Source organism: Ahaetulla prasina, chromosome 9, assembly GCF_028640845.1.
Source record: "Ahaetulla prasina isolate Xishuangbanna chromosome 9, ASM2864084v1, whole genome shotgun sequence".
Lineage (NCBI taxonomy): Eukaryota > Metazoa > Chordata > Lepidosauria > Squamata > Colubridae > Ahaetulla > Ahaetulla prasina.
The window spans coordinates 12,805,848-12,822,951 of NC_080547.1; the positions used below are offsets into that span (position 1 = coordinate 12,805,848).

Here is a 17,104-nt window from a genome sequence, read left to right on the forward strand (position 1 = left end):
AAGAAACATCCACGGGGTGAAGGTCACGCTTTTCCGGGGCGAGGAGGGAAGTCAAAAGGTCCCGGTTTCCCGATCGCAGCGATCCTTTGCGATCCCACCCGCCCACCCTCACCCCCCGCCGCGATGATGATGTCATCCCGCTCGGGGGGCGGGTGGGGGGCGGCGAGGTTCCCACGGATCAACAACGACCGAAGGATGATTGCAATTGCAAGCCTCTCTTCTCCCCCCGCCACCTCTCCATCACTCCCCCCTCCCCGCCCCGCATCATCATCCGCCGGTAATTCAACTGCGTGCCTGTGCAATTCCCCCCGGTAGCCACCGGGGGGCGCCCTGCCCTTCGCTCGGCCCTCTTCGCCTCTGGCGCTGGACGCGGCTTGGCTGCTACTGCCGCTGCTGCCGGTTCGCACAGCGCGTCGCTCCTCGCTCCGGTCCCCGCCAGCCAGCGCGGCCGCCCAAGCGCTCCAGCCGCGGCGCCGCTGCTGTCCTCCCCCCCTTTCCCTCCGTCCTTCCCTCCCTCCCTCTGGCCGCGCTGCCCTCCCGGCGGGAGGAGAACCGGGGGCGCCTCCGAGCCGGCCGCCCAGCTGCGCCCCAACCCCGCGGAGCCGCCCAGGTAGGACTGCCGCCGCCGCCGGCCGCTGCCAACCGCAGCCCAGCCTTGCCGCTCGGCCGAGACCCTCCGCTTCTCGAGGTCGCGTCTCGTGGGGGGGGGGGTCTCGGCTGGGCTCCTGCGCCTCTTTCTCGCGCCTCGGATTCCGGACGCCTCTTTTGGGGGAGCCCCTTCCTCAACCCTCCCATCCCCATCCCCGGAGAAGAAGAAGAAGAAGATGATGGGAAGGGGACCCCCCCCTTCTCCTCTTTGCAGGGCGCCAAGGCTTGATAGATCCTCCTGCGATCTTTTGGGGGTGAAGGGAAGGGTACCGGCTGAGGGTCGTCCGTCCCTCCCCTCCCCCGTTCGCCTTGCCAGCGGTTGGCATCCCAGCGCCCAATTTCCCCGAACCATATTGGGAGTCGGGAGCTCCGGGGTGCCCAGACGTCATGGGTCCCTTGGTTGGGCTGTTGGGAAGATCATATCTGCCCTCCTTCCCTTCAAGTTCCTTTCTGGTGTGTTTCTCCCCCCCCCCCCCATCGCTTTCCAGATGACCCCTTCTCCCCAACCTTACAGGATTAAGACAGGAGATTTGGGGGCTGGGGGGGGGAAGAGTGGGAAGAGAAAGGAAAGAGAGGATATTTAGGGGAGGAAGGGGTGTCTCTCTAACAGAAGAGGGGAGCCAAAATTGAACTGCTGCCCCCTTTCTGGATGGAAAGCCCAGAAGGGAGTCCTGGGGCGGGTTTTGTGGGGTTCCCCTCTTGCAAAGTGGGGGGCGGAGAAGGGAGCTTTGCTGGCGCTCCCTGAAGCGGGTGACATGACTAGTCTTTGAAGTGTTTCTTTGGCTCCTGTCTTGTTTTTTCTTTTTTTTCTTTTTTGAGGAACCAATTTGATATAAAATTGGGGGGGGGGAAGAGAGAGAGAGAGAGAGAGAGAGAGAAACAGCTTTGGGGTGTCTCTTGTTCTATTTTGGCCAAGTGGAGTGGTGTAAGAAAGGAAGGAACAAGTGGTTGAGATGGGAGGGGAAAAGGAAAGGAAGGAAGGAAGGAAAGAAGGAAGGATAAGGAAAGAAGGAAGGAAGGATAAGGAAGGAAGGGAAAGGAAGGAAGGATAAAGAAGGAAGGAAGGATAAGGAAAGAAGGAAAGGAAGGATGGAGAGGGAGGGAGGGAGGGAGGGAGGAAGGAAGGAAGGATAAAGAAGGAAGGAAGGATAGGGAAAGAAGGAAAGGGAGGGAGGAGAGGGAGGGAGGAAGGATAAAGAAAGAAGGAAGGATAAGGAAGGAAAGAAGGAAGAAAGAAGGAAGGAAGGAAAGGAAAGAAGGAAGGAAGGATAAAGAAGGAAGGAAGGATAAGGAAAGAAGGAAGAAAGAAGGAGAGGGAGGAAGGAAGGAGGATAAAGGAGGAAGGAAGGATAAGGAAAGAAGGAAAGGAAGGGAGGAGAGGGAGGGAGGAAGGAAGGATAAAGAAGGAAGGAGGCTGCAGAGATTAGTAGAGTGGAAGAGAAAGGGGATAGATAGAGTAAAAATATGTAGGGAAAGTGATACAGGGGAAAGCGAGTGGTGGGTGCAGGGTGGAGTGAAGTGGCCAGTGACAGGAGAAGAGGACGGCAGCCAGCGATGGGCAGGAGCAGCTTTGGGAAGGAGGAAAGAGCACTTGGCTAAGTTAGGTTCAGTTTCCTCTAACATCCCTTCAGGAACTCCCGAGTGCTTCCTTCATGTGCCAGCCAGGTTCCTGGGTGCTGTTTGGTGTCTCCCGAGTTGTGTTTGCCAGCAGGCCCTTTTGAGAAATTGTCACCTCATCTTAACTGGAGGAAAAAGCAGCCTTTTTCCTTACCGGACTTCTGTGCTGCAGGTGTAAATGCAGTAGGGCTGTCATTGCAAGGGCGCAGCTGCGGTTTCCCCACCGCTTCTACCTTTGGCAAAGGCTGCTGCGTCGCACCCACCAGGTGTGGGGCTGGACCTACTGCGATCCGGGTAAACAGTGTGTGTGTGTGTGTCTCGTATGTGTGTCTGTGTGTGTGTGTGTCCCTGTGTCCTGGTTTGACTTTTTACAGGATCTGAACTCAAAAGGAAAAGGCTAGCCAGTTGCAACGATGACACTATTTCACTTGATATTTCACTATTCCTTGATCTTTATAAAGAGTATAATGAAAGCAGTGTGATCAAGTTGCTGGGCCCAGTTACAACTGGGATGTGGTACAAAATGAGCAGCAGGGATCAAGGAAAGCCAGGGACGGTTGTTGAGATGCTAAAGGGTGATATTTCCTCTCTCATTCTCTCTCTCTCTCTCTTTCTCTTCATCCATCCATCCATCCATCCTTCTCTCTCTCTCTCTCTCTCTCTCTCCATCCATCCATCCATCCATCTCTCTCTCTCTGTCTCTCCATCCATCCATCCATCCATCCTTCTCTCTCTCCATCCATCCTTCTCTCTCTCTCTCTCTCCATCCATCCTTCTCTCTCTCTCTCTCCATCCATCCTTCTCTCTCTCTCTCTTCATCTATCCATCCTTCTCTCTCTCTCTGTCTCTATCTCACTTTCTCTCCATCCATCCTTCTCTCTCTCTCTCTCTCTCTCTCCATCCATCCATCCATCCTTCTTTCTCTCTCTCTGCATCCATCCTTCTCTCTCTCTCTCTCTCTCTCTCTCTCTCTCTCTCTCTCCATCCTTCTCTCTCTCTCTGTCTCTCTCCATCCATCCCTGAGAGCGTATGCACCAAGATAAATTCCTTGTGTGTCCAATCACACTTGGCCAATAAAAAAATTCTATTCTATTCTATTCTATTCTATTCTAGTCTAGTCTAGTCTAGTCTAGTCTAGTCTAGTCTAGTCTAGTCCTACTCTCTTTCTCTCTCTCGATCCATCCATTCATCCTTATCTTTCTCTCTCTCTCTCCATCCATCCATCCTTCTCTCTCTCTCTCTCCATCCATTCTTATCACTCTCTCTCCCTCTCCATCCATCCTTATCTATATATATATATATATCTAATCTCTCTGTCCGTCCATCTGTCCATCTATCCATTCATCTAACTCACCATCCATCCACCATTTCCTTGGAATTATTAGATCTGTTTATAAACTAGATAAAAGTCCAGATGTGTTGCTGTGAGGGAGACTTAACCTTGGACAGCAGGTTTACCCGTCCCATCGTTGTTGCTTTTCGCAGCTTTGAAATCTCGCCCAGGACACCTTATAATATGAGTTTCTCACCATGGGAACTCGTCGTTCCCCATGAGATCAACCTGGCACAATTCGTCCATTGGTCTGTCTCTTTTTCTCCTCCGTAAAGCAACGCTGCATGGGTGGGGGGATTCTGGGAGTTGAAGTCCACTCATCTTAAAGTTACCAAGGTTGAGAGACACTGTTGTGCAGTATGTAAATAGGACATGTTTGGCTCAGGAGAACAATAGAGAGAGGAATGGAAGGCAAACTCTCCAGAAAATCATAACTAAGCATCCTAGTTTCCAGAAGGTCTAATAACCAAACGCTTCCTGGGCCTAATGCAAACCGCCATACATCACTCCTTTCAACTAAGTCTTCGGTTGCTGTCTAAACCCATCACAACAGGAGAAAACTCTCAACGTCCCTTTAAATCATCCCTCCAACATTACCCCAAGGTCAGCTAGGACTCTGACCGTTCCCTTATTATAGACATCTTCGGAAGGTTGGAAAGAAGGAGATAAGTTAGCAGCTCACCTCTTGCAAAATATACTGAGTTTGAAAGGGACGGTTGGGGACGGGAGACGGGGCCATAATTAGGATTCCAAGATTTGCTCGCCCTCGGGATCTATGCAACACAACCCGCCTGTCCTGTGTAACAGATGGCGGGCAAGATCTCTTGTCCTGCCACCCTGGCTACCAACAGCGTTGGCAAGGGCCTCCTCAAATGCCTCAGATGGAGCATTTCCCCCCCAATGGGCCGCCCGGTTCGTCCTTCAAGGTCATAACCCTCCAGAGTCTTAATCTTAGAGACCGGTGGGGATATCTCTTGCTTGGCTTGCCTGCATTTTGCCTAGGTTTCTGGCATCTCAGGCTGTCTCAGAGGCCAGAAGGGACCGACGGACGTTTGCTTTTTCACAAAAAGCGTGGGTTGGGGGAGCCGAGATGACACGGAGAAGCGCGTCCTCTCTCTCTTTCTTTTTTTTATAGACAGCTGCAGTGTGACAGTTTGGGACCGGGTGGCTGAATACAGCCGCGCTGGGTGAAGCATCTGGGATATGGAGCCTTTCTGCGGAGATGCCAGGGGCGAGAATGATGGTTTTAGCGTGCGTGCGTGCAGAGTCAGTTTGAGAGGAAGAGAGGGAGAGGACGGCATGGACCTCTGCTTCGGGAGAAACCATCCTCTGGTCAGAATTTCCCGATTGAATCTTAGTGCAGTCACGCATGACTTCCATCAATCATCTCGAGTCCTGGCCCCGGCTGATCTGACTGACGTTTCTCCTATAAAGAGGTTATCCCCATCTGCTATATAACCCAGGTCTGTCAGATGAGCAACAGTTAGCTGGGCCCACTTAGGTTCCTGCCAGTTTGATGGCTCGAGCGTTCGATTTTCTTTCCGGTCTACCGTTCCACTTCCATTAATCTGGAGAAGGAGGGAGGGGGGGAAAAAAAGAAGACTTTTTTTTTTAAAAAAAATTATTATTTCTCACTTGTTCCTCGCGGATGTTTTGTTGTTAGAATGCATGAATAGGGAGGATGCATTTAAAGTCTGGTCTTCGTTGGGTTTGGAATTGGGCCTAGTGTCACGGGCTGAACAGAGCCCAAATAGATCAACCGAGGGCTTCCTTAATCTGCTGATTTGCCCTTCCCCTAAAAATAGATTTGCTCCGAGGGTATCTTCATTATGGAATAGATTTGCCCGTCCCAAAAAACCAGATTTGGTCCAAAGGTACCTTAATTTGTGAAAACTCACACGCGTTGGTGTGATGATGTTGAAGGGCACAAGGAAAATGAGGAGGGGTGAGATGGGGAGTGAGTTTCCTTGTTATGCACAGAATAAACTTGGCTAAATGCAGAGAGCTCTTTGAATAGAATAAATGAGATGAAGTTAAGTAGTTTTGCATAGATCTAATTGGATATATTTCTGGTTTTCTCTGTGATCCAACCATGCAATCAGCTTTATTTATTTGTTTAGGCAGGAGAATAGAGCAAAGGAGAGAGAGAGGGAGAGAGAGAAGGAGGGAGAGGGAGGGACGGAGGGAGGGAAGGAGAGGGAGACAGACAGGGAGAGAGGGAGAGAGCTGGACGGAGGGAGAGGGAGACAGGCAGAGAGTGAGAGGGAGGGAGAGAGGGGGAGAGGGAGGGAGAGGGAGACAGACGGAGAGAGCGGGAGAGAGCGGAACAGAGGGAGAGGGAGACAGACAGAGGGAGAGGGAGGGAGGGAGAGAGGGGGACAGAGAGGGAGGAAGAGGGAGAGAGACAGGGAGAGAGAGGGAGGGAGAGGGAGACAGACAGAGTGACAGAGGAGAGGGAGAGGGAGGGAGAGAGAGAGACAAGGAGAGACAGGGAGGGAGAGGGATAGAGGGAGTGGGAAATAGACAGATTGAAAGAGAAGGAGAGGGACAGGGAGGGAGAGAGAGGGAGGGAGGGAGGGAGGGAGAGGGGGACAGAGAGAGAGAAAGAGAGGACAGCTGTTATTCAGAACTTCTTTCTTTCTCTCCTCAAAGCTGGATTTAAGACAACCACACAGCCCTTCCTTCTTGGGGTCACAAAGCAAAGCAGTTAAAGTGGACACAGTGTCTTTCCTGGACCAATCTATCTCCATGCTACTAATTTCGGATCTGGATGGCTAATTGAGTCTCCGAGGGCTTCGGAGAGCGCATGAAAACCTTAACCTTTCTCAGTCCCTCAGCTGCCGATGGGGACAGCGGCCCAGAGCTCCCGAAATTGGTGCCTCTAAAATGCTTCGAACGCAGGTTTAAATGCTATTTAAATGCTATTATCCCTGGGAACCTTCCAGTTCTCATTCCTGCTGAGCCAGTGACTTTCAGATAGCCTATGTGGGCATGCTCCTTCTGCGTAAAACATTGAAAAAGTACCAGATTGGAGAAGTATTTTTTTTTTAAAAAAAGATAAAGGCAGGTCCTTGATTTATGACCAAAAAAAGGGGTGTGTGAAATTTTTTGTAAAAACTTTTTCAATAAAAAAGAAAGAGGTTTGGCTTAAATTTTATGGTTTTTTATAGTTTTTATTAATTTTAAATGGGGTTTTAGTTTTCTATATATTTTAAATTTTTAGGCAAAGTATAATAAGTTTTTTAATCTTGCATTTTATATAATATTGTCTTGTCTGTTTTTATTTGCCTGTACACCGCCCTGAGTCCTTCGGGAGAAGGGCGGTATAAAAATTAAAAAAAAAAAAAAAAGTGAGGCATTGCATGACCATGAACTGTGACCCCTTTTGACTTTGTGGGATGCCAGCTGGGAAAGTTACCAACAGCCACCATCTGACTGCAGGATCAAGGGTGAAATGCTCCCAGTTCGGACCGAATCGACTGATCCGGTAGCAATGACTGCGGGCGGTTTGGAGAACTGGTAGCAAAAATCCCTGCCCAGCTGAACCACGCGATCATCAGAGCCTTTTTTTTTACTTTAAAAAAAAAATTTATTAAAAAAATTTTACAAACATTTTTACCCAAATTTTCTCCCTCCAACCCTCCCCCTACCCTCCCCCTCCCTCCCTCACCCAAACCCCACTCCCCCACCCACCCCAGACTTCCCAGAGCAAAATACAAGATATAAAGCTTAACAATCATAAACCAACATAATCAAACAACCCTAAAAACTTTTATCCCTCCCCTCTTACTTTAAATTCCCCTTTTCCATTAACAAATAGAAAAAAGGAAAAACAAGCTAATACAATTAAACACTATCCAATCATAAGCTATCTTCAGTCCTTCTTCTCCGGTATATATCTTTCATGGATAGTCTTTCATCTATGTTGAAACTTCCACTGCTTCTCATAAGTCTTCAATAAACAATAGTCCATCTTCCAGTATTGTTATAACAAAACTCCTTCATCCAATAATATATTTGTCTGTCATACATAATAATAAGTAATCGATTTATCTATTAACATTTATCTTATTCTTACCTACATAACAAATTTTTATCCAAAATATTTTAATTTTTTAATAAATCCCCCATATAAAGTCAAATAGCTACCACTATCATATCTCTTACATTTAAATTTTCTACTTCTTCTCATAAATTTTAATTTAATATCCAATCTTAACAATAACCAATAATCTTATCTTCAATCATTTTTACTTTTAAAAGCATTTTTTAACAACCTCTTCGGCCAGAGTTGGCTAGCGAAGGAAATTCTGCACGCAGGTAGGTAGGTAAGTAAGTAGGTAGGATTCCATAGGGCTTCCTTCTCCCAATAACACAGGCATGTAGAAGTGATTTGTCTAACCTGATATTTGTAGGTGACTTCATGGACCATTGGAGAGGTTCTTCTGTTCCTCTTACTTCCCTTTGGAGTGATTGTTTTGCCCAAGAGGTCAAGCTGAGGATTATGACTTGAACCTCAATGATTTATGACACATACTCTAGTCCCAATTTTGGCCGTAAGTTAGAATAGAATAGCAGAGTTGGAAGGGACCTTGGAGGTCTTCTAGTCCAACCCCCTGCTCAGGCAGAAAACCTTCTACCATTACAGACAAATGGTTGTCCAAACTCTTCTTAAAAACTTCCAGTATTGGAGCATTTACAACTTCTGGAGGCAAGTCGTTCCACTGATTAATTGTTCTAAACTGTCAGGAAATTTCTCCTTAGTTCTAAGTTGCTTCTTTTCTTGATCAGTTTCTACCCATTGCTTCTTGTTCTACCCTCAGGTGTTTTGGAGAATAGTTTGACTCCCTCTTCTTTGTGGCAGCCTCTGAGATATTGGAACACTGCTATCATGTCTCTCCTAGTCCTCCTTTTCATCAAATTAGACATATCCAGTTCCTGCAACCGTTCTTCATATGTTTTAGCCTCCCATCCCCTAATCATCTCTGTTGTTCTTCTCTGCACTCTTTCAAGAGTCTCCACATCTTTTTTTACATCGTGGCGACCAAAACTGGATGCAGTATTCCAAGTGTGGCCTTACTAAGGCCTTATAAAGTGGTATTAACACTTCACGTGATCTTGATTCCATCCCTCGGTTTATGCAGCCTAGAACTGTGTTGTCTTTTTTTGGCCAACACAGTTGGGGACTATCATTGTATAGGTAAGGTCTATGAAGGCCAAGGCTATTTTTAGCTGCTCTGGACGATGGGATGCTTGACTAACCGTTGGTCCAGATGAGGTCTTTGAAATGGGTCCCACTGATTCTTTATATATATATACTGTAACTTTCAAGACACCTGAGGCCTATTTGAAAGGAAATAAAATTGAGTTGCTGGTTCCTTTGTAAGGTTCTTTCTGTGCAACGAAGAGATGACAAAGAGATGACAAAGTCCAATTTATTCGATTATAAATCCTGCTAATGAAAATATTGTACTAATTGGGGGAGTTGCACATAGAGCTCTAGACCATGCCTTAGGAAATTGGCATACTCTAAGATATTAAAGGACTTACAAATTCGGCTCACTTATAATGAGTCTTTTTTAACTGCCCTGATATTAACTTGCTTTATGCTACGTTAGGTCTGGATTGGAGCAACAATTTATGATCTTAATAAGACCTTCTTTTTTTTTAAAGAAAGACTAGCTTTGATGCCTACCTAGAGATTGGTAACCCATGATGTAGCTGGGTAGAGCAAGGTGCGGGGGTGAGGAGTACACACAATAAAATCAAGTAGAGTAGCTACACCGATGGTAACTGAAGAAGTCTCTCCTAAAGTCAAGGCAGTGAGTAGCAACCATAGAAAATTAGAATAACAGGAACATTTGGCCATGGTTACTTTACATGATGAGCTTGATGGTTTTGGAAATGTCTACTTGGGTTATTCTCTTCTATTGATTGTCAGTTGGGTTCAACCTACCCACTATATGCCTGTAGAAGTTGTGAATGCTCTAACACTGGAAATTTTAAAGAAAATGTTGGATAACCATCTGTCTGAGATGGTGTAGGGTTTCCTGCCTGGGCAGGGGGTTGGATTAGAAGGCCTCCAAGGTCCCTTCCAACTCTGTTGTTGTTGTTGTTGTTGTTGTTACATCAACAACCAAGGGTTCACAAACCACAATAGGAGAGATTCAACCTGGAAAGAAGGAGAAATTTTGTGACAGTGAGAACAATCAACCAGTGGAACAGAAGTTGCTTTCAGAAGTTGTGGGAGCTTCATCCCTGGAAGCTTTCAAGAAGAAACTGGACTGCCATCTGTCAGAAATGGTGTAGAGTTTCCTGCTTGGGCAGGGGTGGGGGTGGGTTTGGACTAGATGACCTACAAGGTCCCTTCCAACTCTGTTTGTCGGTTAATAAGTAGGTACACAGCCTAGAGTTAAAATTGTGAAATCCACTACCACCAGAGGTGGGAAAGACCGCCAGTTTAGAAGGTTTGAAAGAAGAGATGGCAAGTTCAGGTTTGGTTGTGATTGCTAGTCATTGCTCATTGTCATTGCTGGGCCTCTGGTGGCTCAGGCTGGTAAGACAGTCTGTTATAAACACAACTGCTTGCAATTACTGCAAGTTCAAGTCCCCACCAGGCCCAAGGTTGACTCAGCCTTCCATCCTTTATAAGGTAGGTAAAATGAGGACCCAGATTGTTGGGGGCAATAAGTTGACTTTGTATATAATATACAAATGGATGAAGACTATTGCTTGACATAGTGTAAGCCGCCCTGAATCTTCGGAGAAGGGCAGAATATAAATGCAAATAAAAAAAAATAGAGGAGAGACAAATCACCCCTAGATGATGAAACATTCATAAATAACCGCAGGAATCATTTTTTATACCAAGGCTGATCCGATGAAGAAGGACCTCTTTTTTCCACCACCCCCAGACCAAATGCAGACTTCATAGCCATCTCCTCCTCTTCGCCTCAACCTGTTCAACATCCCGACTTCCTATTTTATGACAAGTTGGTCTCACACTAATAGCAGTTGCTCAACTGTAGATTTTTGGAAGTGTGCCTGAATACAGATCTGGCATTATCTTGCTTTTTTTCCTGGAAAATGAGCTAAGGTTCAACGGTTTTCAGATATGTGTTTTGAGAGAGGGAGGAAAAATTTTTTGCTATCTCTTGTAGAGGCAGAGGATACAAGCCAGATTTTTGACTAATGAACAGATAGATTTTTTAAAAAAATTATCTGTCTTTCTTTCTCTCTCGCTCTTCCCACCATCCCTAAGCTCAGGGGTAAAATGCTCCTGGTTCGGACTGGATCACCCGATCCAGTAGCAATGGCAGTGGGGAACCGGTAGCAAAAATTCCTGCCACCCCCCGACCCAGCTGAGTTGCACAATCATCAGAGGTTTTTTTTTGTTTTTTTTTTACTTTTAAAAGCACTTTTTCTTCTGCCGAAAAAATGCTTTTAAAAGTAAAAAAAAAAGAGAGCCTGTGATGATCACACGGCTCAGGTGGGATCATCAGAACCCTTAAATAGCATTTTTTCTACATCCTCTTCAGCTGAAGAGGATGTAAAAAAATGCTTTTAAAAGGTTCTGGAGATCAGGCAACTCAGCTGGGATTGTCAAAACCCTTTAAAAGCATTTTTCTACATCCTCTTCAGCTGAAGAGGATGTAAAAAAATGCTTTTAAAAGGTTCTGGAGATCAGGCAACTCAGCTGGGATTGTCAAAACCCTTTAAAAGCTTTTTTTCCCTCTGGCGATTCCAACTGAGTTGCCTGATCATCACAGGCTTTTAAAGCCGAAGAGGTTGTAGAAAAAATGCTTTTAAAAGTAAAAAAAAAAAAAAAAGAAGACGGCACCAGGTGAAATGTCAAACTTTCTAGGGTATTTGGCAGGAGAGAAACACACAGAGCCTTAAGGATTATAAAAATGTAGGGCAACCCAGTTGACAAATGGGATTTCTGACTTTTCCCCGTAGACAGGGGATGGCAGGTTGTAAAGCCCAAGAGGAGCTTAGAAGGAAGGCAATCATAAGCTTTGGCAGAAGGAGAGAGTTTGGAAAAGATTAAGAAGTTGTCCATGATGTTGGCTTGCGGCAAGGGGAAAGATGCCAGACAGGAATTTGGCCCAGGTTCTACCTTGGTACCTTCAGAAGGTGCCTTCTTGGTTGATCTTCTGAAAAGGGGATTTCTGGAAATGCTGGAAGAATTTGCCGAAAAGTCCATGCCCAGTTCTCCTGTTTCGTGAACAGCTAATATTTATGAGATGCCTAAAATACACTTGTCACTCTCCAGGCGCCACAACAAAGCTGGAGTTGACTTAATTATGGTTTGTTGAATAAGCCTTCGCAGTTGGTTTGGGGTGATATACGAAGACAAAAGCCAAGCGAGAAAACACATCGTGGCTTAACACATCGTGGGTGGACCTGGCCGATGGGCTGGAGCTGGGAGATAAGAGATTTGTTTGCTTTCCGTCCCCTCCCGACCCACCTAGAAACTATTAATCTCTTTTCAGCCCCAAAGTGCTCAACAGATTTCATTCATCGTTTATTATATTCTGGTTAGGTCTTATTTTGGGGAAAATACAGTACTAAATGCACCCATCTGGCTGGGATAATCTTAACTGGGGCTTATTTTCAAGGTAGGGCTTATATTACAAACATCCTGAAAAATCATGCTAGGTCTTAATTTCCAGATGGGTCTTATTTTCGGGGAAACAGGAGATATATTTATACACATATATACACAGACATACATACCAATGGTGGGCTGCCCCGGTTCAGACCGGTTCTATAGAACCGGTAGTAAAACCAGGAGGAGGCTCCACCCACTGACGCAAACATCATCAAAACTCTTCGACTCATGCACAGAAGCTTCTGCACATGGGCACAATGTGAACCTATAGTAAAGGTAAGTGGAACCCACCCCTAATACACACACACACACACATACACACACACAGAGTAAGGAGTGCTGTTTGCTGTCAGCATGGGCACTGACTAGCACTGATGATGTTATCTAGTTGGGTAATGAAACATCTGCAAGAAAACAAGTCCCCCTCTTCGTCTTCCTCTCCATAAACCCCACTCTCTTTTCGCACTGATGATGTTACCTAGTTGGGTCATGAAACGTCTATAAGAAAACAAGGAAGCTCAGAGAGCATTCAGGACCCGTTATTCAGTGGTGAAATGTAAAATTTGTTACCACCGGTTCTGTGGGCATGGCTTGGTGGAGGGGTAATGTGACTGGGTGGGCGTGGCCAACTGTTTTTTTTTTTTTACATTTAAAAGCATTTTTTCTACAACCTTCGGCTGAGGTTTTCTTTTAAAAGCATTTTTTTTTTGCCTTTAAAAGAAAAAAAAAAGCCTCTTGACGATCAGGCAACTCAGCTGGGATCATCAGCGGAGCCTTTTAAAAGCATTTTTTTACAACCTCTTTGGCCAAAAAAATGCTTTTAAAAGGCTCTGACGATCCCAGCTGAGCCGTGTGATCATCAGAGGCTTTTTTTTTTACTTTTAAAAGCATTTTTTCGGCCGAAGAAAAAATGCTTTTAAAAGTAAAAAAAAAAACACCCTCTGATGATCACGCAGCTCAGCTGGGCATGGTGGGGGGGGGCAGGGATTTTTGCTACTGGTTCTCTGAACTACCCACCGCCATCGCTACCGGATCGGGTGATCCGGTCCGAACCAGGAGCATTTCACCCCTGCTCTTATTTCAACCCTGGGCTACAAATATTCTCCTTTACTGGTACCAGAGAAATCTGTCCACCACACCTGACGAGGCCAATGTAGGATGAATTCTGTCATATACTGCCTCCTAGTGGCCAATACTAATTTTTACAGCCAAGTATTGAAAATGCGGACCTCATCTTGGGAGAAAACATTTGCCCTGCTAGTGAGAATGAAACATTGGGGAGCAGAGAGGAAATAACAGAGGAAAATGACACATTTTGCTGCGGCTGCGGATTTTTTTAAAAAAAAAATCCATTCCCCTTTTCTCACAGTTATTACTTTATTCCAATTCTTATGGGTGTGCTTGGAAGAAATAGGATTAGAATAGCCCTGGTTAGAAAACGGCCATTTTAGCGCTTTGAATAGAACCCAGTTCAATGGGCTTTCTCTAACCCATGGTAAGGATTGTCCCATTAGTTGTAATGGATTTGCTCTGGGGTCAGCGGAAATTAGACCGAGGTGCTTTGACCATGAAAAGCACAGCTGGCGCCTGGCTTTTATCTTCTGGGCATCAAGAAAGAGCCCCATTAAAACCACAGAAGTAGTAATAGCATTTGCCTTTTTGCTGAAGTGCTATATTTCTCTGCGCTAAAAAGCCCGTGTAATGGTCTTAACCTCTGCTGAAGTTAAAGACCATCTGCTAATATTGTTAATATCTGAAGAAGCTGGTATTAACGGAGTGTTTTAACCTTTGCTTGATGCCTTGGCAAGACCACCCTTTCAGCACAGCATCCAGTTTTGGTCTCCACCAGACAAAAAAAGATGTTGAGGTGTTAGAAAGAGCCCAGAGAAGAGCAACAAGGATGATTAATGGGCTGGAGTCTAAAATATTATAAATATAAATATATAATATAAATATAAATAAAAAATAAATACGGCCTCTGGTGGCTCAGACTGGTAAGACAGTCTGTTATTAACACAGCTGCTTGCAATTACTGCAGGTTCAAGTCCCACCAAGCCCAAGGTTGACTCAGCCTTCCATCCTTTATAAGGTAGGTAAAATGAGGACCCAGATTGTTGGGGGCAATAAGTTGACTTTGTATATAATATACAAATGGATGAAGACTATTGCTTAACATAGTGTAAGCCGCCCTGAGTCTTCGGAGAAGGGCGGGATATAAATGCAAATAAAAAAATATATATGCGAAGAACAGTTGCAGGAACTGGGTATGTCTAGTTTAATAAAAAGAAGGACTAGGGGAGACATGATAGCAGTGTTCCAATATTTCAGGGGTTGCCACAAAGAAGAGGAAGTCAAACTATTCTCCAAAGCACCTGAGGGTAGAACAAGAAGCAGTGGGTGGAAACTGATCAAGGAGAGAAGCAACCTAGAACTAAAAAGAAATTTCCTGACAGTTAGAACAATGAACCAGTGGGACAACATGTCTCCAGAAGTTGTTACTACTGGTTCTTTGGGTGTGGCTTGGTGGGCATGGCATGGCTTGGTGGGCATGGCAGGGGAAGGATACTGCAAAATCCCCATTTCCTCCCAATCAACTGGGTCTCGGGAGGCAGAGAATAGATGGGGGCAGGGCCAGTCAGAATTTTTACTACTGGTTCTCCGAACGTCTCAAAATTTCCACTACCAATTCTCCAGTACTGATCAGAACTGACTGAAACCCACCTCCACCCACAATCTCCACTACTGGTTTGCCTGAACTGGTCTGAACTGGCTGGAACCCAGTTCTGCATAAGCCTTTCCTGCTGTGTATTTTCAAAGAGTGTTTAATTAACACCACAAATTTGTGGGTTTTGTGCTGACTAAACTCTTGAATATTGCCTGTCCATGGAGTCACATTTCCTAGAAGTCTCAAAAGATTTCTCTTTATTAAGATCATCCCGTGAATTACGCAAAATTCAGAAAGAGGTCTGCGGTTTTTATTTTCTCTACACTTAAAAAAAAACAACTTAAGAAATTAGTCTCAAATGTGGACATTTTACAAGAATCTATTTTTTCCCCCTCTGTACTTGAATTGGCCAGAGAAGAAATAGGATATACATACATACACACACATGCATACATACATACATACATACATAAAGGCTCACTTCTCATTCTTTGTTTTGTAGTATATCTTTTAAAAAAAACCTGAAAGACACTGGTGGGAGTAGTTCTAATGTGTCAGATAATTAATCTACATTTCTGAGCATTTGGTAGACACATTTTGTGGGCATGCTCAGGAAGCTGATGTGTTTTGCAAATGGATAATCCCGACTTTCCGTATGCCTCCGTGAATGTATTTCCGGCATATGTTTTGCAAAGCCGCAGCCCAAATTTGCATCTTTCTGTTTTCACTATGTCAAGATGTCATTTGCTCTGATGGATTTATTCCTGATAATAGGATGAAAATTCAGATGTGTTTGCTTCAAGAGCAAATGTCATAAGATAGGGAAAATGGATCACCCAAGAGGAAAGTAGACGGAGGGAAATATTTTGATCTTCACGGGTGGTTTGTTTTATTTTATTTTATTATTTTATTTTATTTTATTATTTGTCAAATACGTATAAGATAACAGATATAAGTATAAACATGATCATGAATACGGGATAAGGATACAAATAAAAGGGAACATTAGGACAGGGACGATAGGCACGCTGGTGCTCTTATGCACACCCCTTAAAAGACCTCTTAGGAATGGGGTGAGGTCAACAATAGACAGTCTAAGGTTAAAGTTTTGGGGGTTTGGGGAAGAAACCACAGAGTCTGATAGTGCATTCCAGGCATTGACCACTCTGTTACTGAAGTCGCATTTTCTGCAATCAAGTTTGGAGCGGTTTACCTTAGGTTTGTATCTATTGTGTGCTCATGTAATGTTGTGGTTGAAGCTGAAGTAGTCATTGACAGGTAGGATGTTGTAGCAGATAATTTTATGTACTACGCTTAGGTCAGACCAAAGGCGGCATAGTTCTAGGTTGTTCAAGCCCAAAATTTCAAGCCTGGTGGCAAAAGGTGTTCTGTTGTGAACAGAGGAGTGGAGGACTCTTCTGGTGAAATATCTCTGGACTCACTCAATTGTATTAATGTCCGATATGTAGCGCAGGTTCCAGACAGATGAGCTGTATTTGAGAACTGGTCTAGCAAAGGTTTTGTATGCCCTAGTTTGTAGTACAATATTACCGGAGAAGAAACAGGAAAAAAAAAAAGTTTGCACAGGCCAGCATCTGAATAACCAGCAACCCAGTTGCAAATAAAACATGATTAAAAGAGGAGGTAAGAATTGCTTTCTGAAATCAGAAGTGCCTCAACAATTGGATATTTTTATTTGTGGATCTAAGAGCTCTCTACACAAAAAAAGTTCCCAGTTGGGATCCCAACATCTGCTATCCATCTCATCAAATTAGGGTTTTGTACAACCTTGACTGAACTCAGCACACGTTGTCCATTCTCCCACATGCTGGCTGAGGAATTTATTTATTTATTTTATTTAGTTAGTTAGTTTGTCAAATATGTACGAGATAACAGGTATAAGTATAAACATAGATATGAACACAGGAAATGGGTACGAATAAATGGGGACAATAGGACAGGGATGGAAGGCACGCTGGTGCACTTATGCACGCCCCCTACAGACCTCTTAGGAATGGGGTGAGATCCAAGGTAGACAGTCTAAGCTTAAAGTTTTGGGGGTTTGAGGATGTAACAAGAGTCAGGTAGAGCATTCCAGGCGCTGACCACTCTGTTGCTGAAGTCGTATTTTCTGCAGTCGAGTTTTATTATTATTATTATTATTTATTAGATTTCTATACCGCCCTTCTCCTGAAGGACTCAGGGCGGTTTACAGCCAAAAATAAAA

At 44.8% G+C, this 17,104-nt stretch overlaps 1 protein-coding gene across 1 annotated transcript in view; it reads left to right on the forward strand.

Annotated features, from left to right (window-relative positions):
• Nucleotides 1-478: 478 nt before the first annotated feature.
• The window catches only part of GRIK4 (glutamate ionotropic receptor kainate type subunit 4), a 494,843-nt gene continuing 478,217 nt past the window's right edge, over nucleotides 479-17,104 (forward strand). Inside the window, exon 1 of the mRNA XM_058194562.1 lies at nucleotides 479-610. The gene's annotated coding sequence lies outside the window, so the exon portion shown is untranslated. The remainder of the gene's footprint in view (nucleotides 611-17,104) is intronic.